The 26227-nt window shown below is 41.2% G+C and overlaps 1 protein-coding gene across 4 annotated transcripts in view; it reads left to right on the top strand.

Moving 5' to 3' along the window:
- Window positions 1-26227, top strand: part of APLP2 (amyloid beta precursor like protein 2) — a 77480-nt gene that overhangs the window by 12593 nt on the left and 38660 nt on the right. The gene's annotated exons all lie outside the window — the stretch shown is intronic.

Genomic DNA, 26227 nt, shown 5'->3' with positions numbered 1-26227 from the left:
TAGTTTTTTTGGTATGTGTGTATAGATACTGGTTTTGCCATGTTTCCCAAGCTGGTTTTGAACTCCTGGGCTCAAGCGATACCTTTGCCTCGGCCTCCCACAATGCTGGGAGTACAGACGTGAGCCACCGTGCCTGGCCATTTGTTGAGAATTTTATTATGAAACAAGATTGAAGTTTTAAAAATGCTTTTTCTGCATTTTTTGAGGGGATCATATGATTTTTGTCCTTCATTCTCTTAATGTGTGATATGCCACATTTTTTGGTATGTATATGTTGAACCATTCTTGCATCTCAGAGATACATCCCACTTGATCAGGTGTATGATCTTATTAATGTGTTGTCTGATTCAGTTTGCTACTATTTTGTTGAGAACCGTTGCATCTGTGATCATCAGGGATATTGATCCATAGTTTTCTTTTTTTGTAGTGTCTTAGTCCTATTTTGTTATTAGGGTAATGCTGGCTTCATAAGATGAGTGGAAATTAAACACACCTTTGTTAAACAACACTCTTAACCATTGAGCCAAAGAAGAAATCAAATGGGAAATTAGAAAATGTTTTGAACAAATGAAAACACAATATACCGAAACCCCTGGGATGCAGCAAAAGCAGCACTGAGAGGGAAGTTTATAGCAGTAAATACCTACATTAAAAAATAAGAAAGATCTCAAACAGCCTGACTGTACCCCTCAAACTAGAAAAAGAATAAGCTAATCCCAAAGTGAGCAGAAGGAAGAAAATAATTTGCAACAGAATAAATGAAAACAGAGTAGAAAAAAAAAATAGAAAAAATCAAATATCCTGCCTCAGCCTTCTGAGCAGCTGGGCTTACAGGCACCAGCCGTCATGCCAAGCTGATTTTTGTATTTTTAGTAGAGACGGAGTTTCACCTTGTTGGCCAGTCTGGTCTTGAACTCTTGACCTCAGGTGATCCACCCGCCTCAGCCTCCCAAAGTGCTGGGATTACAGGCATGAGCCACCTCATCTGACCTCAGTTTTTTATTTAATTTTCTGACTCTGCTTGTGCTTTCAATACTTTAACACTGATTTTCTGCTTCTCAGTAAGGAAAGCACGCTTGATCTGGTCACAAACAAGCACAAAACAAATGGAACCACCGTAGGCCCCGATGCCATGTGTTTTGTTTTGGATAACCTCATAGGAACTCCCGGTCTCCCAGCATGAAGCCCTCTAAGTCAGCCTGGGCACACGCCACTGCAGGTGTTGGTGCATTTGGGACACCCTAGTTTTGTTAGAGGCTGTATTGTAGGAAAGCCTGTGACAGTGTGTCAGACTCATTGCCTATAGACAGCATCCCCAGAAAGAGGTGGTGGAAGCTTTTCATATACAGATTTTTAAAATCTAGCTTACCTGTTTTCTTACTGATTTATAGTGTTTCCTTCCAGATGTTTTACACTTGTCAGCCACAAGATGTAAGCGTTTTCTAAATTGAATAGCCTGAAGTCCACAGATCTTTTTGTGTGTCTGGTAAAATACACATAAAATATATTAACCATTAAAACTTTTCTTTTTGAGACATGATCTCACTCTGTTGCGCAGGCCAGAGTGCAGTGGCACAGTCATAGCTCGCTAGAGCTTCGACCTCCTGGGCTCAAATGACTCCCGCCTCAGCCTCCCAAGTAGCTGGGACCACATTTTTTTTGTGGAGATGGGGACTTGCTCTCTTGCCCAAACTGGTCCTGAACTCCTGGCCTCAAGCAGTCCTGCCTCGGCCTCCCCAAGTGCTGTGATTACAGGTGTGGGCCACCAAGCCCTGCCTTAAAACATTTTTTTGTGGTAAGAACACTTAACATGAGATCTGCTCTTAAATTTTTAAGTGCACAATGCAGTATTGTTAACTGTAGATAAAACGTTATACAGCAAATCTCTAGAACTTATGCATCTTGCAAAATGGAAACTTTATACCTGTTGAACAGCAACTGTTTTTTCCTCCCTTCAGCCTGTGTCAGTGACAGTTCTGTGAATTTGATTATTTTAGATATCCCATGTAAGTGGAATCATGCAGTACTTGTCTTTTTGTGACTTGTTTATTTTACTTAGCATAGTGTTCTCCAGGCTCATCCATGTTGTTGAATGCGGCAGGATTTAATTTTTTTTTTTTTTAAGGCTGAACAATATTTCATTTTATGTGTATATCACATTTTCTTTATCCATTCATCTCTCAGTGGACAATTAAGTTGTTTCCATGTCTTGGCTATTGTTAGTAATTCTGCAGTGAACTTGGGAATGCATCTGTCTGTCTGGGATAATTATTTTAATTCTTTTGGCAGTATACCCAGATGTGAGATAGATGGATCATCTGGTAATTCTACTTCTAATTTTTTAAGAACCTTCATACTATTTTCCATAGCAGCTGCACCATGTTTTCACTAGCAGCATATAAGAGTTCCGATTTCTCCACATCCTTGCAAATACTTATTTTTATAAATATAGAGCTACTTTAACAGGTGTGAGGGGATGTTTTAATTTGCATTTCTTGGGTAATTGGTGATATTGAGCATCTTTTCGTGTACCTCTTGGTCATTTATATGTCTTCTTGGAGAAATGTTTATTCAAGCCTTTTGCTTGTTTTCTAAATCAGGCTTTTGGGGTTTTTTTGCCTTTGAGTTTTCTGAGTTCCTTATATGTTTTGCATATTAATTCTGTATCAGATAGAGAGTTTGCAAATATATTCTCCCATTCTGTAGGTTGCCTTTTTACTTTATTGTTTCTTTTGCCAAAGCTTTGTATAAGCTTTTTAGTTTGACATAGTCCCATTTGTCTAATTTTACTTTTTTTATTACCATTTTATTTTTTATTTTATTTATTTTTGAGATGGAGTCTCACTCTGTCGCCCAGGTTGGAGTGCAGTGGCATAATCATGGCTCACTGCAACCTCAACCTCCAAGGCTCAAGCAGTTCTCTCACCTCAGCCTGCAGAGTAGCTGGGACCACAGGTGTGCGCCACCATGTCTGGCTAATTAATTTTTTTGGTATGTGTGTATAGATACTGGTTTTGCCATGTTTCCCAAGCTGGTTTTGAACTCCTGGGCTCAAGCGATACCTTTGCCTCGGCCTCCCACAATGCTGGGAGTACAGACGTGAGCCACCGTGCCTGGCCATTTGTTGAGAATTTTATTATGAAACAAGATTGAAGTTTTAAAAATGCTTTTTCTGCATTTTTTGAGGGGATCATATGATTTTTGTCCTTCATTCTCTTAATGTGTGATATGCCACATTTTTTGGTATGTATATGTTGAACCATTCTTGCATCTCAGAGATACATCCCACTTGATCAGGTGTATGATCTTATTAATGTGTTGTCTGATTCAGTTTGCTACTATTTTGTTGAGAACCGTTGCATCTGTGATCATCAGGGATATTGATCTATAGTTTTCTTTTTTTGTAGTGTCTTAGTCCTATTTTGTTATTAGGGTAATGCTGGCTTCATAAGATGAGTGGAAATTAAACACACCCTTGTTAAACAACACTCTTAACCATTGAGCCAAAGAAGAAATCAAATGGGAAATTAGAAAATGTTTTGAACAAATGAAAACACAATATACCGAAACCCCTGGGATGCAGCAAAAGCAGCACTGAGAGGGAAGTTTATAGCAGTAAATACCTACATTAAAAAATAAGAAAGATCTCAAACAGCCTGACTGTACCCCTCAAACTAGAAAAAGAATAAGCTAATCCCAAAGTGAGCAGAAGGAAGAAAATAATTTGCAACAGAATAAATGAAAACAGTAGAAAAAAAAATAGAAAAAATCAAAGTAAAAGTTGGGTTTTTGAAAAGATAAGTAAAATTGACAAACCTTTGGCCAGACTAAGAAATAACAGAAGACACAAAATCAGATATGAAAGAGGAGCCATTACAACTGATACCACGTAAAAAGTATCATGAGAGTACTGTGAACAGTTGTATGCCAAAAAATTGGATAACCTAGAAGAAATTGATAAATTTCTAAAAACGTACAAACTACCAAGACTGAATCACGAAGAAATAGAAAACTTGAGCAGACCAATAACAAATAAGAAGATTGAGTCAGAAATCAAAAACCTCACAACAGGCTAAGTGCGGTGGCTCATGCCTGTAATCCCAGCTCTTTGGGACGCCGAGGTGGGTTGATCACCTGAGGTCAGGAGTTTGAGACCAGCCTGGCCAACGTGGTGAAACCCTGTCTCTACTAAAAATACAAAAAAATTAGCCAGGCATGGTGGTACGTGCATGTAATCCCAGCTACTTGGGAGGCTGAGGCAGGAGAATCGCTTGAACCTGGAAAGCAGAGGTTGCAGTGAGCTGAGATGGTGCCACTGAACTCCAGTAGTCTGGGCAACAGAGCAAGACTCCATCTCAAAAAAAAACAAAAAACAAAAAAAAAAAACAAAAAAACAAAAAAAATCACTTCCAACTAAGGAAAGCTCAGGATCAGAAGACTTCACTGGAGAATTCTAAACATTAAAGAAGAATTAACACCGTTTCTTCTCATAGTCTTCCAAAATATTGAAGAGGGAACACTTTCATTTTAACTATTTTTAAGTGTACAATTCGATGGCATTAAGGACATCCACCGTGTTGTGCAACCATCTCCGCTGTCCATTTTTAGTACTTTTTCCTCCAAACAGAAACCCTGTACCCATTAGACACTAACTTTCTATTCCTCTCGATCCCCCAGCTCCTGGTAATCTCTCTATGAATTTGCCTATTCTAGGGCTCAAGTAAGTGAAATCATAAAATATGTCCTTTTGTATTTGGTGTATTTTCTTTAGTATAATATTTTCAAAGCTCATGCATCAGAATTTCATTCCTTTTCGAGACTGAGTAATATTCCATTGTGCATATATACCACATTTTGTTCATTCATCTGATAATGGACACTTGGGGATGTTTCTACCTTTTGGCTTCTGCAAACAATGCTGTTATGAAAATTGGTGTAGATGTAGATGTGGGAGTCCCTGCTTTCTGTTCTTTCAGATATTTACTAAGAAGTGAAACTGCTGGATCATATAGTAATTCTGTGTTTAAATTTTTGAGAAATTGCCCCACTGTTTTCCACAGTGACTGTACTGTTCTACAGTCCCACTGACAGTGGACAAGGGTTCCAGTTTCTCTACATCCTTGCCAACAGTTATTTTCCTTTTTCAAGTAATAGCCATCCTAATGGGTGTGGAGCAGTATCCTATTGTTTTGATTTGCATTTCTCTAACGACTAGTGATGTTGAGTATCTTTTCATGTTGACCATTTGTGTATCTTCTTTGGAAAAATGTCTATTCAAGTCCTCTGCCCATTTTCAAATTAGATGGTTTTGTTGCTGTTGTTGAGTTGTTGGAGTTCTTTATATATTTTGGATGTTAATTAGATATGTGATTTGTAGATATTTTCTCTCGTTCTGCAGTTTGTGTTTTCATTCTCAGTGGTGTCCTTTGATGCACAAAAGTTTAACACTTGATGAATTCCAGTTTATTTTTTGTTGCTTGTAGTTTTGTTGTCATTTTTGGAAATCATTGTGAAATGTAATGTTATGAAACTTTTCTCCTAAGTCGTCTTCTAAGAGTTTTATAGTTTTAGCTCTTAAGCTTAGGTCTTCTATCCATTTTGAGTTCAAATTTTTTTTTTTTTTAAATACTTTAAGTTCTAGGGTACATGGAGTTCAATTTTGTATATGGTTTAAGGTAAGGGTCCAGCTTCACTCTTCTTCAAGTTGCTATCCAGTCTGCAACATTTGTTGCATCCCCATTGAATTGTCCTGGCGGATCAATTGACCATATATGTGAGGGTTTATTTCGGGGCTCTCTATTCCAGATGTCTGTCTTTATGTCAGTATCACACTGCTTGATTAGTGTAGCTTCGTAGAAAGTTTTGAAATCAGGAAGTATAAGTCTTTGTTCTTTCTCAAGACTGTGAGATTTAAGATGGATTTTTTTGTTTCTGTAAAAAAACAAAACAGAACGCTGTTGGGATATGAAGTATTGCATTGAATCTGTAGATTGTTTTAGGTAGTCTTGTCATCTTAACAATATTGTCTTCTAACCCTCAAATGCCATAGAGCTTTAAAGTTAATTACTGTAAGTTTGTAATTAACAGAATACAATTAATTTTAGTTTACACTATGGCTTTTGAATGTAAGGTGTTTGAATTTTATTATTTTAGAGTAACTGTCATCAGTGTCCTCACTGTGATACCTAGTACGTAACCTGAAGTTGAGATTGAAGAACTGCAGCCTGCAGGCAGAATGTGGCCTGTCCTTGTGTTTTATTTGGCTGTTAACCATTTGACCTTCCTTGTATCTTAAATTCAAAGTAAATATATCCATTTCCAAAGATCATAGGTTTTAATATAAAAATTCCGCTCTGGTTTTAAAGAAATTAGAACATCTGGCAGCAGGGGCTAAGTAGCGGCAGCCCCACTTCAGTTGGTGAAGAGAGCCTGTGGTCTTCCCGCGGGGGCTGAGTGTGGGTCTCCATTTTTGTCTTAACCCTCCAGCTCCCTGTTCCCAGTCTTTGATGTAGAGGCAGTTGAGTTTTCAGCCTTTGTTGAAAACGAGGAAAAGAGAACGTTGCTTTGAAGTGATCTTTTGTAGTAAATATTTAACACCATGGCAGATTTCAAGTGAACCAGAAACCACATTTCATAGCAGAATCGCCCTGTGATTGGTTGGACTCCACCCTGCCCCTTATCCTCTTCTGAAGAGGCTTTCTTCTTAATACTATAGAATGCTTTTCCCTCTAGCCACTTCTCCCCGCCCCTATTAGAAGAATTATTTGTGGCTTGATTAGCTTCGTCAGGATCTACATTAAAAAAATATCCTGCTGGGCTATCGTTTTGAAAGGTTAATCTTGTGAATTGATAAAAGTCATTGAAACTCAATGTTGGTTAGTGTTGTTTTTAAACAACAGGAATTGTATTCAGGACAGATTAAAATCAGATTAAAATATTTTGAGTATTGCTTTTAAAAGATTAAATACAGAGCACAGACTCAAGCCTGATAAGCTCCCAGCCAAGCAGTTTTTATGTGTAGTTTTCTGTGTGTATGTGTAGTGAGTGAAGATGCTGAACTTGTCACAAAATGTGGATGCATGAGGCATATTATTGTAACTTGAATTCAGGTGGCCCCAGAATTACCCCATTCACTCAGCATAATTGGTTAAACTTGGTCTGGGTGATATCTGTAAGTCATCAAAGGAAGGAATTTTTAGGACAAGGAAAGGATGGTTTGATTTTTCAGGGTGGAAAAAGCCATACAATTTTAAGAAAATCATTGTTCAGGGAAGGCTGCAAGCACTGGTAAGGAAACAGAGTTTTACCAAGAAGTTAGCTGAAATTGGGAGTAAGAGACCTTAGTAAGAGTCTAGCTTTGGGAAAATCTCTGACTTCATTCTTGATGTGATTGAGGAGTTCATGTACAGTGACTTAGCAATGAGAATCATCTAGGCATATAAACTGGAAGGAAATAAGAAGGTTCTCAGAGCAAGCAACACCAGGTACTCAGGCTTGCTCCAGAAGTTTTCCAGGAAAAGCAAATGTCATCTTCTCTGCTTCACTAACTTTAAATTTTGAGACCTCAGGCAGTCTAGTCCATGAAGAAAACACTCCAGAATGACCGAGATACTTAAGTTTTTAACAACATTTAAAATAATACGAAAAGTAAAATAAAATGATGTTAAAAACTTAAGTATCTCGGCCGGGCGCGGTGGCTCAAGCCTGTAATCCCAGCACTTTGGGAGGCCGAGACGGGCGGATCACGAGGTCAGGAGATCGAGACCATCCTGGCGAACACAGTGAAACCCCGTCTCTACTAAAAATAGAAAAAACTAGCCGGGCGAGGTGGCGGGTGCCTGTAGTCCCAGCTACTCGGGAGGCTGAGGCAGGAGAATGGCGGGAACCCGGGAGGTGGAGCTTGCAGTGAGCTGAGATCCGGCCACTGCACTCCAGCCTGGGTGACAGAGCAAGACTCCGCCTCAAAAAAAAAAAACTTAAGTATCTCGGTCATAATTTGTGTCCTTTTTTTCTTTTGATATTTGTTCAGAAAGACTCCCAACTTATAATATTAATAATATACCTGTAGAAAATAGAGACTGCCTTCTTTTTTCACATCGCACAGTCTCCCTAGGCAGTTCTGCCTAATCTCTGGGCTTAAAATTCTTCCAGCCTGGTGATGAATAGAAAATCCATAATTGCAGCTCACATTACCCTCAGGAACGTCCATTCTCTTTTTTGTCTGGTGGACAGAAAATGCAGCACTTGGTGAGCTGTGAGTCCTTCCAGTGTGATGCACTCAAAACTGAAGTTTATCAGTCTCCAATCCTCAGTCCCCTCCTTACAACCCCTCTTCGATTTCTTTGACTGTTAGCCTTGCCATTCTCCCAGTTGTCAGAATTAGAAAACTGGACTCATTCCGACCCTTCCTTCATGTCCCCTGTCCAAGTATTTCTCGTTTGTCCCTTTCGTATTCGCACTGCTCCTGCCTTTGTTCATCATCTTTCGCCTGGATGAATGCAGTGGCTTCCTAACTGGCCTCCTGTCTATACTTAATCTTTCCTGATCACACCCTTCTACCCTCTAAAGTATGCATGGCACAGTCAAGCACACACTGGAAGGGAGCCCAAGCACAGTTTCCTTGGCGAAGAGTTCTGAAGGCTCAGCCCCTCTTCCCCCATAGCTGTTGCTCTCCTGTGCCAAGTCTGTGCATGCCTCTGTTACAGCTCTTCTCAGTTGCAGCATGCGCACTGTCTCCATGTCCTCACCTCACATTCACAGTGTGCACCTTACATTGTAATCCTGTTTCTCTACATTGGATGCTGTCTCAGAGTATATATGCTCCCTAAATACACATACTGAGTCTTGTTTACCCAGTGTGTTTGTTTACTAGAGCTGCTGTAACAAAAATGACACAAATGGAGTGACTTAAGCAACAGAATTTATTGTCTCACTTCTCTGGAGGCTAGAAGTCCCAGGTCAAGGTGTTAGCAGGACTGGGCTCCTTCTGAAGGCACTAACAAAGGGTCTGTTCCAGGCCTTGCTCTTGGCTTTTGGCAGCGTAACTTCAGTCTTCACGTGGCGCTCCCTCTGTGTGCATGCATGTCTGTCTGTTCACATTTCCCCATCTCAGAAGGACACCAGTCATATTGGATTAAGGACCCACCCAACTCCAGTATGACCTCCTCCCAATTATATCAGCAGTGACCATATTTCCAAATAAGGTCACCTTCAGAGGTATTTGGGGCTAGGATTTCAGTAAATGAAATTTGAGACCATATTCAACCCATAAGACCCAGTGGCTAGTGTGTTGACTGACATAACTGTAAAGTAATCAAGTGAAATGATCTTTGAATAAAGGGTCAGAATTTTATTTTCTTCAAAGTTATGTTTATGACAAATAAAAGCTTATGATCTTGGGAATACTTTCCCATCTTTAGTTTTCCAGTATATTCATTGTAGCTATTGAATTGTTGCGCCTCAAAAGATGCTCGTGGAGTATTATAGTTGTTCTAACTCTGTCTTGATAGAATGCCACTTAGTTTTCAATACAGTTAACGTATGAATAAACTAACAAAGAACAGGAAGGAAGAGATACCTATGAAATCTTGAAGATGGAAAACAGATGGAGCCAGCAAATCAGAAAAGGCTGAGACCTAATCTTAGCCAGGAGGAGCCAACTAAAAGCACCCTCATTTGCAGAGCAAACTCAGATCTGAGAGATGGAAAGCACTAGGGCCTCTGAAGACATGCTGAGGCCCCAGGGAACATAGATGAAACTAAATGTGAGCATTTAGCCCCCTGAATACCCCTCCTCACCTGGCAGTCTAGGAAAAGACTTGAGGTTTACTTGGGGACAGTGGGCCCAGCAGACTGTGAGGGACTGAGTAGTGAAAGTCTCCCTAACCAGGCCCGGGGCAGAGAACTGACTGAAGGATTCCTCCCTGGAGAGGCAAAGGCTACTCTTGACCTTGCACATGTGCAGGGAACTTCCAGCCGTCTTCTTTTTTTTTTTGAGACAGGGTTTCGCTGTGTTGCCCAGGCTGGAGTGCATTGGCGCAGTCTTGGCTCACTGCAAGCTCCGCCTCCCAGGTTCACGCCTTTCTCCTGCCTCAGCCTCCTGAGTAGCTGGGACCACAGGCACCCACCACCTCGCCCGGCTATTTTTTTTTTTTTTTTTTTTTTTTTTTTTGTATTTTTAGTAGAGACAGGGTTTCACCGTGGTCTCGATCTCCTGACCTCGTAATCCGCCCGCCTCAGCCTCCCAAAATGCTGGGATTACAGGCGTGAGCCAGCGCACCTGGTCCAACCATCTTCTTAGTGTTCCCTTCTTAAATGCGAATTAGATGGCTTAGGATCACCAAAGACTTCAGGAACACCTGAACATGAACGAGAACAACACAGGAAGAAAAAGCAACTTGAAGGCAATGCAGGGAATAAAATAAAGACAAATTCTTACTTCAAAGGGGAGAAGAGGGGCATTACATCTATGAAATAATTGTTTGAAATTTAAAGACGTTCAGATAACAAAGGGTTCTTGGAAATTAGAAATGTGGAAGCCAAACTTTAAGACCCCAATAGAAATATTCCAGAAGGAGAAAACAAAAAGAAACTAGAAAAGATAAATAGGAGGTCAATCTAGGAGGTCTAAGATATAACTAATGAGAATTTCAGAAAGAATAGCAGAAACACAGGACTCTGTGTCCAGGCCAACAGGGCCACCAAGAGCTCAGGCTGGTGAGTGATGAAAGACCACACCAAGACATATTAGGTTGAAAGTTCAGAATACCAGAGATTGGGAAAATCTTGGAACTTTTTTTTTTTTTTTGATACAGGGTCTCACTTTGTTGCTCAGGCTAGAGTGCAGTGGCGTGATCTCGCATCACCGCAACCTCCGCCTCCCTGATTTAAGCTATTCTCCTGCTTCAGCCTCCCAAGTAGCTGGAATTAACAGGCATGTGCCACCACACCTGGCTAATTTTTGTTTTGTTTTGTTTTTTTTTTTGAGATGGAGTCTTGCTCTGTCGCCCAGGCTGGAGTGCAGTGGCAATAATCTCTGCTCACTGCAACCTGTGCCTCCTGGGTTCACGCCATTCTCCTGCCTTAGCCCCCTGAGTAGCTGGGACTATAGGCGCCTGCCACCACGCCTGGCTAATTGTTTTGTATTTTTAGTAGAGACAGGGTTTCACCATGTTAGCCAGGATGGTCTTGATCTCCTGACTTCATGATCCACCCACCTCGGCCTCCCGAAGTGCTGAGATTATAGGCATGAGCCACCACGCCCGGCGGTTTTGTGTTTTTTTTTTTTTTTTTTTTTTTTTTTTGAGACTGCGTTTCGCTCTTGTTGCCCAGGCTGGAGTGCAATGGGGTGATCTTGGCTCACCACAACCTCTGCCTCTAGGGTTTAAGCGATTCTCCTGCCTCAGCCTCCCAAGTAACTGGGGTTACAGGCATGTGCCACCACGCCCAGCTAATTTCGCAGTTTTAGTAGAGACGGGGTTTCTCCATGTTGGTCAGGCTGTTCTCGAACTCCCAACCTCAGGTGATCTGCCTGCCTCGGCCTCCCAAAGTGCTGAGATTACAGGCATGAGCCACAGTGCCCCGCCTAATTTTTGTATTTTTAGTAGAGATGGGGTTTTACCATGTTGGCCAGGCTGGTCTTGAACTCTTGACCTCAAATGAGCCACTCGCCTCAGCCTCCCAAAGTGCTGGGATTACAGGCGTGAGCCACTGCACCTGGCCAGAATTTACTTCTCTATATAAAAAAACCCAGACCTGCACAAAGGATTAGGAAGAATGACTTTAGATTTATCAATAGCAGTGCTGAAAGCTAGAAGACCTCAAATTCTGAGGGAAATTATTTCCAGCCTATAATTTAGTGCTCATCTAAATTATTGACAAGACATGCACATAAAATAAAAACCTTTTTGGGATCTGTCATGTTTGAAATTTTCCATTCACACACCCTTTCTCAGGAAGCTATGGAGCGCTATGAGCCACTAAAACAGGAAGGCGAGAAAGAAGGAAGTACTGAGTCGAAACCAAAGAAAGGGGAAGGAATTTTCAGGACTCATGAGAGCTGTGTCGAGGCAGAGAGAGTAATTGGTCCAGATGAAGCAGGGAAATGGAGGGCCGGAGGAGGGATGCGTTCTAGAAAGGAGGGACTGAAACCAGTGGGTCAGCTCGTGTGTCTGACACTGAAGGGAGTTTTACTGATCTTTTCAGACAATTTCAGGGAGAACTGGTGGCAAATGCGTGTGAAACCAAGCAAGTAAAAGAAGTTGCAGTTGCTTACTCTAATGGGGAAATAGATGCCTAGAAAGGAATTGTAATCACAGTATGCTTTTATGTCATAATAGAAATAGACCAGATGCGTGGCTCATACCTGTCGTCCCAGCTCTTTGGGAGGCTGAGGCGGAAGGATTGCCTGAGACCAGTAAGATTCTGTCTCTACAAAAAAGTAATGAAGATTAGCTGGGTGTGGTGTGACATGTCTGTAGTCACAGCTACTCGGGAGGCTGAGGTCGGAAGATTGCTTGAACGCAGGAGTTTGAGACTGCAGTGAGCTATGATTGCACCACTGCACTCCAGTTAGGGCAACAGAGAGAGACCTTTCTCTAAAAGTAATAATTACAATGAAAATAAAGAAGTATTGATTTGACTATGGGACAAGTTGGTGGATGGGTGTAGGGTTTGGCAGTTTAAGAATTAAAAACACTTGGCCGGGCGCGGTGGCTCAAGCCTGTAATCCCAGCACTTTGGGAGGCCGAGACGGGCGGATCACAAGGTCAGGAGATCGAGACCATCCTGGCGAACACAGTGAAACCCCGTCTCTACTAAAAATACAAAAAATTAGCCGGGCGAGGTGGCGGGCGCCTGTAGTCCCAGCTACTTGGGAGGCTGAGGCAGGAGAATGGCGTGAACCCAGGAGGCGGAGCTTGCAGTGAGCGGAGATCACGCCACTGCACTCCAGCCTGGGCGACAGAGCAAGACTCCGCCTCAAAAAAAAAAAAAAAAAAAAAAAAAAAAAAAAAAAAAAAAAAAAAAGAATTAAAAACACTTGAGGATAGTATCTGTACTGAAAAGATACAGAAATAAAACATGTTATGTAGACGTGTGGAGATAAACAGCAGGTGGAAGGCCTGATAGCTGTGGAAGCACAGCCTCTGCAGAGCATGCTCCTCCACTTGGGTGGAGGCTGTCCTTCTAGTATGAGTTCTAGCCTTGTACTATGTGGCTTCTCAAACTGTACTTGGAGTCACTTGACAAAAATTAAAATTAAAAAAATGGAAACTTGCCATCTTGCATACATTTTTTTTTGTCATTTAATTTGTCAATTTTTAGTAGGTCTCCTTGTATGAAGACTAGTACACTGTTGATTTAGAATTACCTGCAGATGGATACTAGTTTAGCACAATATCTTGAAGACACCAAGAGCGTAGCCTTTAGAGTCAGTCAGTTGTTTACTTGGGTATAAATGAGCTACTGCATGCTAGGTGCTGTTCCCAGATACAGTGGTTAGAAAAATACATGCGGTCTCTCCCCTTGACAAACTCACATTCCAGTGATGGGAGATGGACACTGCAGATCAATGAGCAAGGTCGTTTCCGATTGCCTGAGAGAGAGAACACCTGGAATGGGTTGGAGGAGAAGAAGGCCTTCCGTGGAATGCCCCTTTGAGCAGAGTCCTGAGGGTGAGACCCCTGTACTTGATTAGGGAACAGCAGGGGAAGGGAGTTCTGGGAGTTCATAAGAATTCAGGACAGTCATTCTCAACAAGAGAGGACAGTTGGCCTTGAGGTGAGACAAACCCTGGCTTGTGACATCAAGGGTGGTGCTGGACTGGAGGGATGCTGGAGTGTGGCAGGGGCTGCATCATGGTGGGCCTTGCACGCCACACAAGCCACTCTGCATTCTCTGGAACAGAAGAACAGTGTGTTCTGCCTTGAGGTGATTTCGAGTGCTGGGTGGAGACTGGATACTGGAGGGCTCCCAGTGCCCACCTGACAAGTAGTACAAAAGTGCTGTTGGGGCTGGGCCCTGTGGCTCATGCCTGTAATCCCAACACCTTGGGAGACTGAGGCTGGAGAATTGCATGAGGCTTGGAGTTTGAGACCAGCCTGGGCAATATAGCGAGACCTCATCTCTACAAAACATTTAAAAATTAGTCAAGTGTGGTGGTGCACATCTCTGGTCCCAGCTCCTCGGAAGGCCAAGGCAGGAGGATCACTTGAGCCCAGAAGTTGAAGGTTATAATCAGCTGTGATTGCACCACTGCACTCCAGCCTGGGTGACAGAGCAAGACCCTGTCTCTGAAAAATACCAAAAAAGGTCCTGTTGGAACACCATGCGGGTTCATGTGTGTGTACACACGTTTACATTCCTTTTATTCATTCTTTTTACTTGGGGGTAGCTTTTCTTGCTGTCGTTTATGCATTTATTTAGTAGTTAGGTGGTTTGAACCCCAGAAGGTTAACTAATAGCCAGTGCAGCAAGCAGTAAATATACTGACTAGTGGCTCATACTTTTTTTATTACTTTATTTTTTAAAATTGTTGATCATTACAATAATGCACATGGGCATGGGTCCAAGACAGGAAGAATTATTGTCTGCAAGCAGATCTGCTGTAAGCTGGTAATACAGTCTGATTTACTTTTAAATTTAAATGCCACATAAATCATAGGAAAGATGTCTTTTAACTTGCTTTGAATTTGGAAAGGGTAGAGCAGTTTTGTATTTTTGTTCTTTTCACCGTTTTAATGGGCATTAGAAGTTAAATTGATTTGTTATGTCCAGATCGATATCTGAGTGTTGTGTGCACCTAATAAAATGTTTAGCAGAATGACTGTATAAAAATTTGTATTTAGAATGTAAAGTTTCTCTCTCCCTGCCCTGTGAAAATCATTTTGGCAGATTGTCGTATTTTCTTGTTATAAGCAAAGATATGGGTTATTCACCCAAGAATTTCATGCCTTTCAGCATAACAGAACCTTAGAAATTAAAGGGCCAGGTATGGCGACTCACGCCTGTAATTCTAACACTTTGGGAGGCCGAGGAGGGAGAATTGTTTGAGGCTGGGAGGACAAGACCAGCCTGGGCAATATAGTGGGACCCCGTCTCTGCAAAAAAAAAAATTTGTTTAATTAGCTGGGTGTAGTGGTTTGTGACTGTAGTCCCTGCTACTTGTGGGGCTGAGGTGGAAGGATTGCTTGATCCTGGGAGGTTGAGGCTGCAGTGAGCTCCAGCCTGGGCGACATAGTGAGACTCTGGCTCAAAAACAACAACAAAAAAACCTCCACAAGAAAAACGTAAGCCTATGATTTCCAATGTTTGGTTTTTATGAAATAGTAGAACTAAGAAAAGTGTTTTAAATAGATAAGGTTGTTCTTGGTTAATATTACAGAAGAATAATTTTTAAAAAACAACACCTGTTTATTGTTGCCATCATTTTATGAAACCATTTTAATAACAAAAGGTAGAAGATGATATTAGAATTCAGGACAGTTATTCTTAAGCGAGGACCATTAGCATTTCTGTACCCTTACATGTCGATGTGTGCATAACACATGCACACTAGATCTTTCTTAGGTTTCTCATATTTCAGGGGGGCCACTGGAAACCTTTTGTAGACCCTGTTAGTCCCCCTAGTGGATGTTGGGGACCCTCTGCTTTAAAACACTGGCAAAAATAATCATATATATTAAGACATGGATGTTTGGCGGGCACGGTGGCTCATGCCTGTAATCCCAGCACTTTGGGAGGCTGAGGCAGGTGGATCATGAGGTCAGGAGATTGAGACCATCCTGGCCAACATGCTGAAACTCCCTCTCCACTAAAAATATAAAAATTAGCCGGGTGTGGTGGCGTGTGCCTGTAGTCCCAGCTACTTGGGAGGCTGAAGCAGGAGAATGACTAGAACCCGGGAGTCGGAGGTTGCAGTGAGCTGAGTTCACGCCACTGCATTCCAGCTTGGTGACAGAGGGAGACTCCGTCTCAAAAAAAAAAAAAAAAAAAAAAAAAGGTTTTCAGTTGCATGAATTTGTTTTCTTATTTTTTCCCAGATGCATTAAAGGAAAAGAGATCTAGTGAGGTCTAATTCTAGTGTTTATTTAGTGAAATAGTTGGTCAGAAAAATGGAATATTTTTAAAAGTGTAGTTTTTTACAAGTATATGAAATACTCAAACTATGCTTAACCTGATTTTTAATGACTGACTTAATGCATATAAAAACAAAGTATCTATCATAGAGTACCAGGTCAGCCAGAGGAAGCTTATAATTTCTGAGAGTATTGCCAGGTTTGTGCTCAGATATTCTACAGAAAACTCTTCATCATTTGTATTATTTCTGTCATCTGAATCAATAAGAATGATTTAGAATAAATGTATTTTATTATTAATATTTAATCAGTAGTACTTCTCAGTGTTTGTTACTTGAAATCATTTCACTCTTTAAGGTTTAGGAAACACATCTCTACATCCCCCCAGCCCTGCTCTGCACGTGCTGGTCAGCGCACTCTTAATAACCGCCTAAGTCATGCCGGCCAACGAGTTCAAATGTGAAGCCCAAGTTCACAGCGTTTAGATCATCTTATATTAATTCTGAGGCCTCCTGCCTTCCTGACCTTTGCAATTGGCTTGCCTTGCAAAGTATGACAAATGCCTACTTTGCTTTGGAGTCACAGTGAATCCTGACTTAGTGAGGAAGCCATCTTCGTTCCTAAGCCATGTTTCTCAAGCATGGGGAGTTTTAGGAAAATAGAGTTCCATCTGTTATAGTGTGAAACAAAGTTAATATTGTAGGTGTCTCATTTAATAACTAAACTTTGAGTAGCACCCTGTTTATGTTGCCTTTTACACTTGGAGTTACACAGAGTGAAAACTAAGGTCAAGAGACATTAAATAACTTCCATGAGATTACGTAGCTAGGAAGCAGACAGAATGTCCATCAGGAAAACCAGGTTAGAGAAATAATTTACATAGTGCTCTTTTGATCACAGAAGTGTCTTGATAGTAACTGCAGATTCATCTTGACCTCACTTCCAAGTCCTGGAAACTGGGCCAGACAGGAAGTCAGCAACTCTTGGCAATTTTCTTTTAAATGGTAGGACTGTATTAAATCATTCATCTAAACGTTTAGTGAGTGAATTCCCACAAAATATGAAGCATTAATGTAACCTGCTTTCCTCATGTCCATAGTTAATGGGTAAAGAAGGAATGTTCACTGTTTTAAACCCATTTCATGCCATCCTGGATTTGGGAAGGATGGCCAGTCATGTGGGGACTTCGTGGCCTCTTCCCTTGTGTGCCTTGGGTTCAAGCCCCAGTTCTGCGTAATTGCAGCCAGAGAGTGGAAAGAGCCAGCCTGATGATAGTGATGCTAACGTCTGAGTGCTTGCTCTGTGGCAGGCATTGTGCTCAGTGCTTCTGCGTGTTATCTTAATCTAATCCTCACAACAGCCCTGAGCCGTCTGTACGTTAGTAACCCTGTTTTGTAGATTAAAAAATTAAAACCTGGTAATAATAAAAGCTGCCAATGCTTGAAGAGCGCTTCTATGTGACAAGCACTTTTCAAACACTTAACATGTATTAACTCATTTAAACGTCAAAGCAGCACTGATGTGTAGTTAACTGTTATTGTCACTACCTTATAGATGATGAAACTGAGGCCCAAAGAGGCTAGGTGACCTGCCAGTGTTGGCACAGCCAGTCAGTGATGGAGGTGGGGCTCAGTCACTGTGTGTCTGTGCCTTAAAGCCACACACTTAGTCTTTCTCCCACGTCAGTAGTGCGGTGAGGAGAAAAGTAATGATTGGCCGAGGCCAGTCTCTAGTGTCTCCATACCCCCTGGAAATAAGTTTCTTGGACTTACTATTTTATAATGGCAATCAGAAAAAAACACAGGGACCGATGAAGAACCTGTTCATTTGAGAATTTCAGGTGTGTGAACACCATTCTGCATGTTTTTTTTTTTTTGTATGAAAGTATTTTATGTGTTTGTATATATTCAAAACTTTCCCTTAGCTCTGATCTCAGACACATACTGAAAGACCTCTATTAAATCATGATGCTTGGCTCCTTACCACTCTAATCCAGATGGACAAATTACCATGTTTCCAAATTACCATAAAAAGCGTTGGAGACAGCCTAAACCATTTTCAATCTTGGAAATGATACCTCATTTATACTTTAATATTTAAAGCTCTAATAAAAGCTGGGGTTATTTGTATAAATTACTGCCTTTGAAAATGATACCTAACCGCTGGCGTATGTCACTATAAGAATAATGGCCTTTTACACTTGGAGTTTTCCCCCTACACCCAGTTCACCAGTTTCTAATTAGAATTAAGTGTAAGTGTTAAAAAATAAAAAGACCAAGAATTTTCCATTCATGTAATGCAAACTCTCAAGAATAGGTTTTCTCATTTTACTGCTATAAAACCAAAAAATGCTTAACAAGAATCTTGCTATTTTATTAGAGAGTGGTTTGAAGCTTTACTTCTCTGCTGCTGAAAACGATACTCTTAAGATTTCAAACTGTGGTCACTGTTTGGACAGTAAAAAAAATGTGGCATTTCTTACACATTAGGCTCTGGGTCAGTATCATAATAGTCTTCCAGTTGCAGAAAAATATAATTTAATATGTATACCCATGGGGCTTTACTGTATTAGGATGTGTGCCTGTGTGTTTAGAACAATACACTTTTCAGGTATTGAAGCTGTTCCAATTTTATTACTAGTTCCTCCACCTCAAATTGTGTCTTCTCTTTTTGACAGATTAGACTCTTAATATTGAAACAATGCATTCCAGATTGAATTCTAGGCATATAATAAGCAGAATTTAAAACAAAAACACTGTATTTTGAACAAATTTTAGACTTAAAAAAAAGGTCACAAAAATACTACAAGAGTTCCCCTATACCGTAACCCTGTTTCCATTAATGTTGACATCTTACATAACTTGTAATGCAGTGATCAAAACCAGGTTTGCCACTGGCACAGCACTATTAACTGACTTACAGACCTTATTCAAATAATTGCTGCAGTTTTTCCACTAATGTCCTTTTCCTGTTCCGGGATCCTGTCCAGGCGCCTGCATTGCATTTACTTGTCATTTCTGCTTAGTCTTCTCAGATCTGTTGCAGTCCCTGGTCTTCCCTGATCAGCACCCTCAAATGTCTCATTGTGGATGAGATTAATGTAGGTGTCTGGTGGGTGTCTCTGCTCTCAAGTAATTGTTTTCCCCTTTGTAGCTAATATCTTGGGTAAGATACCTTGAAAGGATACTGAGAACAGGATTTTTTTTTTTCACTTCATTCCGTTTAGTAAATCTTTGGTGAAGGTTCATCATGGGCATAAATTGAAGTTGTTTTAATTCGTGAATCTTGAAGTACCTCAGCACTTGAACAACTATGAACAAATATGAATGAAAATAATATATAGGATCTTCATATCTTTTAATAGATGGTCCTTTCACCGACTTTTCCTTAAAAAAGGTTTTTGAGCAAGAGCATCATACCTTTCGCTATCAATAGCTCGCGAGTGGTAACTAGATGCCTCAAAGGCCTGCTTCATTCCGCATTTATTAGAACTAGAACTGTGTTACCTTGCCTTCACGGGGTGAAACCTGAATACTCATGTGTCTCATAAAGCCGGATTCCCATTCAAAGAGACCTGATTTTCCCAGTAGTAGGATCAAACTATGTCCATGGGAAGAGGCTCCCTCTGTGGCAGGCACCTTCACAAACCCTGGAGGCAGATTTGATCCTGGAGTAGTAGCTTCAGTGAGGGCACAGATAACTGGGTGTGCACATTTGCTTTGGAGTGAGAGGACTGCCTGGTCCTGAGGGCTTTGTGAAGGAAGGTAGGCTTAGATGGGCCCAGGAGTTGCATCACTTGAGGTGATTAAAGGCCTTGATTTAAAGTAGGTTGAGGCTTAGATTTATTTAGATTTACATATTTATTTCTTTAAGCCATTTCAGGTTTTCGACCAGGTTACTAGAAGCACTTTTTACCAAGTTGAATTTCTGTCCTTGGATTGCTAAACTGTTCCCCAAGCCAAATTAATAAAATGGAATTTCTTATTAAGAATGAATTATTAAGCAAAATGGAAGTGCTGGGCTAGGGAAGCAGTTGATGCAATTTGTTTTCCAAGCCTTAAAAGTGCTGCAATGTGCATAGATCACAAGGACTGGCTTAAGTGCCAACGCATGGGGCATTAATTTTTTTTGTAGAGGACTCCAGGTTTACAGGATATCAGAAGTGCTGACTTGGCAGCAAAATCCCATTTGTAACATGTTAGATTAGGAAACAGATTGATTTATATGTTGATGTAATGGATCAAGGCACAGTCTGTGCTTAAGGAAATGGAGAGCACATTAAATAAGGGCATTTTCAAGGTAGAAGTACAAACGTTACAGAAAAAATTAGCCTCGTATACTCTAGGTAAGGTTGGGGTATGTTTGATTAGTTGACTCCTAAAACATGGTCCACAGAGGCTTTTTATATTTCAGATGATACCTTCTTGAGAGTCTCCCATGACCACAAGGATTAATCTTTCTGAACTCAAAAGTGAATCACTACAGCATATTAGCTGTCTGGATTGATTCCAGTTTCTCTGCTTTTTCTTGGTGGTAACTGATGTGAGGATCTGGTTGGTGCTTAGCTGCCTCTTTCTGTTGCTTTAACCTCTGGTATTTTAAGATTCTCTTTAGGGAAGAGAGTACTGACCATCTCAGCACAGAGCTGAAATGCACTTACCACTGATGTGTTGACCTTAGTGGTTGACCCATAAACTGAGCATTTATACAGTTGGAACTTTTGTGGTCTTCCAGCCAACAAGCGTAATGAGTAACGTGGAACATAAGCTTTGGTGCTGATAAATGGCTTTTCTTTTTTTTTTTTACACCATTCTCCTGCCTCAGCCTCCCGAGTAAGTGGGACTACAGGCACCCGCCACCTCGCTCGGCTAGTTTTTTGTATTTTTTTTAGTAGAGACGGAGTTTCACTGTGTTAGCCAGGATGGTCTCGATCTCCTGACCTTGTGATCCGCCCGTCTCGGCCTCCCAAAGTGCTGGGATTACAGGCTTGAGCCACTGCGCCCGGCCGATAAATGGCTTTTTATGATGAAATTGACTATTCCACACTGTGGCTTGGGTGACCTCATGTAACTAATTACTGTTTCTTTTTTTTTTTTTTTTTTTTTCTGAGACGGAGTCTCGCTCTGTCACCCAGGCTGGAGTGCAGTGGCCAGATCTCAGCTCACTGCAAGCTCCGCCTCCCGGGTTCACGCCATTCTCCTGCCTCAGCCTCCCGAGTAGCTGGGACTACAGGCGCCGCCACCTCGCCCGGCTAGTTTTTTGTATTTTTAGTAGAGACGGGGTTTCACCATGTTAGCCAGGATGGTCTTGATCTCCTGACCTCGTGATCCGCCCGTCTCGGCCTCCCAAAGTGCTGGGGATTACAGGCTTGAGCCACTGTGCCCGGCTACTAATTACTGTTTCTTAGCTATATTCATTTTTGGAATTTAAGGGGTAAATGGTTTCTCCTTCTGCAGGCTGAACTGCTGAAAAATTAAATACCACCTGAAATCTGTTTTGTTTAGTAGGTGCCTTTAATGTAAAAATATAGAAGGCCAGAGAGAATCTAGGAAACACTGCTCAGAAGCTTTCAGATTTAACTATAGGAGTTCTTTCATAGCAGGTTTAGGAAGGACATTCCTTCCGACCTGTAGATTTGGCTTTTCATTATACGTATTTATCATGTCTTCTTGATTTTCTTCACTTAGTTCTATCTGAGCTTTTGAAGTGGGAAGCAAAGGATTCGGGTGAGAGCACTGGTTTCAGTGCAAAAAATATCCCTGGGGTTTCCTTACCTTTATCTTTGGATATCCCCATTTTTCTCCACACACAATCCAAGTTTTTCGTCATAATCCTTAGATTACAAAAGAACAGGCTTTTTAGTACACATCTTTTCTTTTTTTGAAACAGATTCTCTGTTGCCCAGTCTGGAGTGCAGTGGCACAATCTCGGCTTCACTGCAACCTCTGCCTCCAGGGTTCAAGCGATTCTAGTGCCTCAGCCTCCGAAGTAGCTGGGTCCATAGGTGCGCTACTACGCCCGGATAATTTTTATATTTTTATATTTTATATTTTTAGTAGAGACGGTTTCGCCATGTTGGCCAGGCTGGTCTCGAGCTCCTGACCTCAGGTATCCACCTGCCTCAGCCTACCAAAGCGCTGGGATTACAGGTGTGAGCCACCATGCCCGGCTTGGTACACATCTTGAACTAAGTGTGAAAATTAAGCACGTCTGTCTTGTGCATCCTTTATACCTTTTGATTTGTTTGAATTGAGCACCACTAGGGTATTACCTATGAATAGGTGTGTGTTCCTTTGTACACATATCTTTAGGTGTTTTTTCCTTCTTTGGGAGAAGCAGGAACTCATATTAGTCTGTAGCTTCACATGCATTCATACTGAAGGCATAGGGTCTTCTACTTTAATCAATGAGTGTTCATCCCAGCAGGGTCAAGTCAATTCTAGTTAATAAAGGTGCTAATTGTTTGTTGGGTTTAATTGAGGTGTTTTTCAGCCCTGATAGGTATTGGCAACATTTTAATTCCAAATTAGCTTTCTTCCAGATGTCCAACTAGGTTTGGTGCTTCCTTCTCTTATACTAGTAGAAAGCAGGTTTATTTTAATAAGCTTCGAAGCAAAACATATGTCAGATGGTAAATTGGTCCTGGAAAAAGACCATAATATATTTCACAATCAAATTTAAGTTCCTGATTAGAAGGATTGTTCATGTCTGTGTAGTTCATCAGCATAAATAAATGTTTCCTAGAAAATTAAACGTTTTCCATATATTTTAAAAGTCAGCTAGGCGTGATATCTCACGCTTATGATCCCAGTCCTTTGGGAGGTCAAGGCAGAAGGATCAGTTGAGCCCAAGAGTTTGAGACCAGCCTGGGCAACATAATAAGACCCCATCTCTACCAAAAAATAAATATGTATATACTGGGTGTGATGGTGCATGCCTGTGGTCCCTGATACTCTGGAGATTAAGGCTGGAGGATGGCTTAAGCCCAGGAGGTCAAGACTGTAATGAGCTGAGATTGCCCCACTGCACTCCACCTGGCTGACGGAGCAAGACCCTGTCTAAAAAAAAAAAAAAAAAAAAAAGGTGGGGGCATCAAAGCTACCCTTTCTTGTTAATAGGAAAACCATGTTATGTATATGCTGTTTTTGAAAAGAACTGTTATTTATTTTTTTTTAATTTTGAAGGAAGTTTTGCATCTGGGGACACTTAACTCTTATGGCTATAACCATGAGTAATGGCGTATTTCTAGAGAGATGCCTGTGCTCCTCCCTCCCTCCCTCCCTCCCTCCCTGCCCGTCTCTCTGTCTTCCTGTCTTTTTTTTTTTTTTTTTTTTTTGAGACGGAGTTTCATTCTTGTTGCCCAGGCTGGAGTGCAATGGCGTGATCTCTGCTCACCGCAACCTCTGCCTCCCAGGTTCAAGCAGTTCTCCTGCCTCAGCCTCCTGAGTAGCTGGGACTACAGGCATGCGCCACCACACCCGGCCAATACTGTATTTTTAGTAGAGATGGGGTTTGTCCGTGTTGGTCAGGCTGGTCTCAAACTCCCAACCTCAGGTGATCCGCCCGCCTCAGCCTCCCGAAGTGCTGGGATTACAGGTGTGAGCCCCATGCCCGGCTGATGCCTGTGCTTTTCTCGTGCATGTCTGCAGGAGCCTTGTTGTTGTAATGTTACTTCTCGCCTATAGTTTCTGAACTGTTAATGGTTAGACTGCACATAAAAGGATTACAGGCCAAAGACAGATCTTATGGAATAGTTAATTATTTTTACCCAACATAAGATAAAATTGTTCGTGAAATCCCCTTTAGTGTTCCGTGTTTATGAATGATGCCATCACATTTTGAGTCATGGGAGCCAAACTTGACATCTTCCTGTTCCTCATCCCTCATATCAGTTATCACACCTTGGCCTATTTCAGTCTCTGTGGTCTCTTGAATCTCTCTGTCCACCACTCCACCTTAGCCCAAACTACCATTTATTCCTCTCTTGGAATGTGCAACTCCAGTGTCCTGAATGATTTCCCTGCATACACTCATTTCCTTTCAGTCTGTTCTTCACCGTGCAACTAGAGAAAGCTTCAGAGCTTTGTATGAAAATAGTAACTTTATGCTTAAAGCCTCTCACTGAAGTCTCAAAGACTCGAGTGAAAAGTACTGAAGTCCTTTCTTGGTCTACAGACTCTTGTCCCCGCATGCCTCTCTCACCATCTCTCTGCCTCACAATCAACACTGCCTCCATATGGGATGCTTAAAGCGCTACTCAAGTGTCATTCTCTTTAGGAAGCTTTCTTGATCAGCTTCCTACCCAAGCTTAGGTCAGATTCCTTTTTTTTTTTTTTTTTTTTTTTTGAGATGGAGTCTCCCTTTCTCGCCCAGACTTGAGTGCAATTGTGCGATCTTGGCTCACTGCAACCTCTGCCTCCCCGGTTCAAGCAGTTTTCCTGCCTCAGCCCCCTGAGTAGCTGTGATTAGCAGCATCTGCCACCACACCTGGCTAATTTGTGTATTTTTAGTAGAGACGGGGGTTTCGCCATATTGACCAGGCTGGTCTTGAACTCCCGACCTCGTGATCTGCCTGCCTTGGCCTCCCAAAGTGCTAGAATTACAGGTGTGAGCCACCGCACCCGGCCTAGATTCCTTTTTTATGTGCTTTCTCAATACCTTGTTCTTTTCCTTCTTAGGACATTTGGGAATGTGATCATACTTTTTGTGAGTTTTAACTCCTGCATTAGAGCCCCAAGAAAGCAGGTCATGACTTTTTTGCCCACTCTTTTATCCTAAACATTTAGCATATTGCTTTGCAAAACAGTAGTTACTCAGTAAAATTTTGTTTTGGGGGTAAATTACGTAAAATTATTGGAATTTTAGTAATTCTCTACTTTCATGATTTGGTGTGTACAAAGGATTAGAAAGTAGATTTGCTTTTACGAGGACAGACTGCAGTTGAATTATATGTTCTGAAGTTAGAAGTATCCCAGATAGGGATTGAGGGTTAGATTTTTCCTTTGCCTAAGTCTCATGATACAAAATCAATGTGCAAAAATCACAAGCATTCCTATACACCAGTAACAGACAAACAGAGAGCCAAATCATGAGTGAACTCCCATTCACAATTGCTTCAAAGAGAATAAAACACCTGGGAATCCAATTTATAAGGGATGTGAAGGACCTCTTCAAGGAGAACTACAAACCACTACTCAATGAAATAAAAGAGGACACAAACAAATGGAAGAACATTCCGTGCTCATGGACAGGAAGAATCAATATCATGAAAATGGCCATACTGCCCAAGGTAATTTATAGATTCAGTACCATCCCCATCAAGCTACCAATGACTTTCTTCACAGAATTGGAAAAAACTACTTTAAAGTTCATATGGAACCAAAAAAGAGCCTGCATTGCCAAGACAACCCTAAGCCAAAAGAACAAAGCTGGAGGCATCACGCTACCTGACTTCAAACTGTACTACAAGGCTACAGTAAGCAAAACAACATGGTAGTGGTACCAAAACAGAGATATAGACCATTGAAACAGAACAGAGCCCTCAGAAATAATACCACACATCTACAACCATCTCATCTTTGACAAACCTGACAAAAATGAGAAATGGGGAAAGGATTCCCTATTTAATAAATGGTGATGGGAAAATTGGCTAGCCGTAAGTAGGAAGCTGAAACTGGATCCCTTCCTTATACCTTAAACAAAAATTAATTCAAGATGGATTAGAGATTTAAATGTTAGACCTAAAACCATGAAAACCCTAGAAGAAAACCTAGGCAATACCATTCAGGACATAGGCATGGGCAAGGACTTCATGACCAAAACACCAAAAGCAAAGGCAACAAAAGCCAAAATTGACAAATGGAATCTAATTAAACTAAAGAGCTTCTGCACAGCAAAAGAAACTACCATCAGAGTGAACAGGCAACCTACAGAATGGGAGAAAATTTTTACAGTCTACCCATCTGACAAAAGGGCTAATATCCAGAATCTACAAAGAACTTAAACAAATTTACAAGAAGAAATCAACCCCATCAAAAAGTGGGCAAAGGATATGAACAGACACTTCTCAAAAGAAGACATTTATGCGGCCAACAGACACATGAAAAAATGCTCATCTTCTCTGGCCGTCAGAGAAATGCAAATCCAAACCA

The sequence above is a fragment of the Rhinopithecus roxellana genome, chromosome 15, assembly GCF_007565055.1.
Source record: "Rhinopithecus roxellana isolate Shanxi Qingling chromosome 15, ASM756505v1, whole genome shotgun sequence".
Classification (NCBI taxonomy): domain Eukaryota; kingdom Metazoa; phylum Chordata; class Mammalia; order Primates; family Cercopithecidae; genus Rhinopithecus; species Rhinopithecus roxellana.
This window is presented reverse-complemented; position numbering and strand designations above follow the sequence as displayed.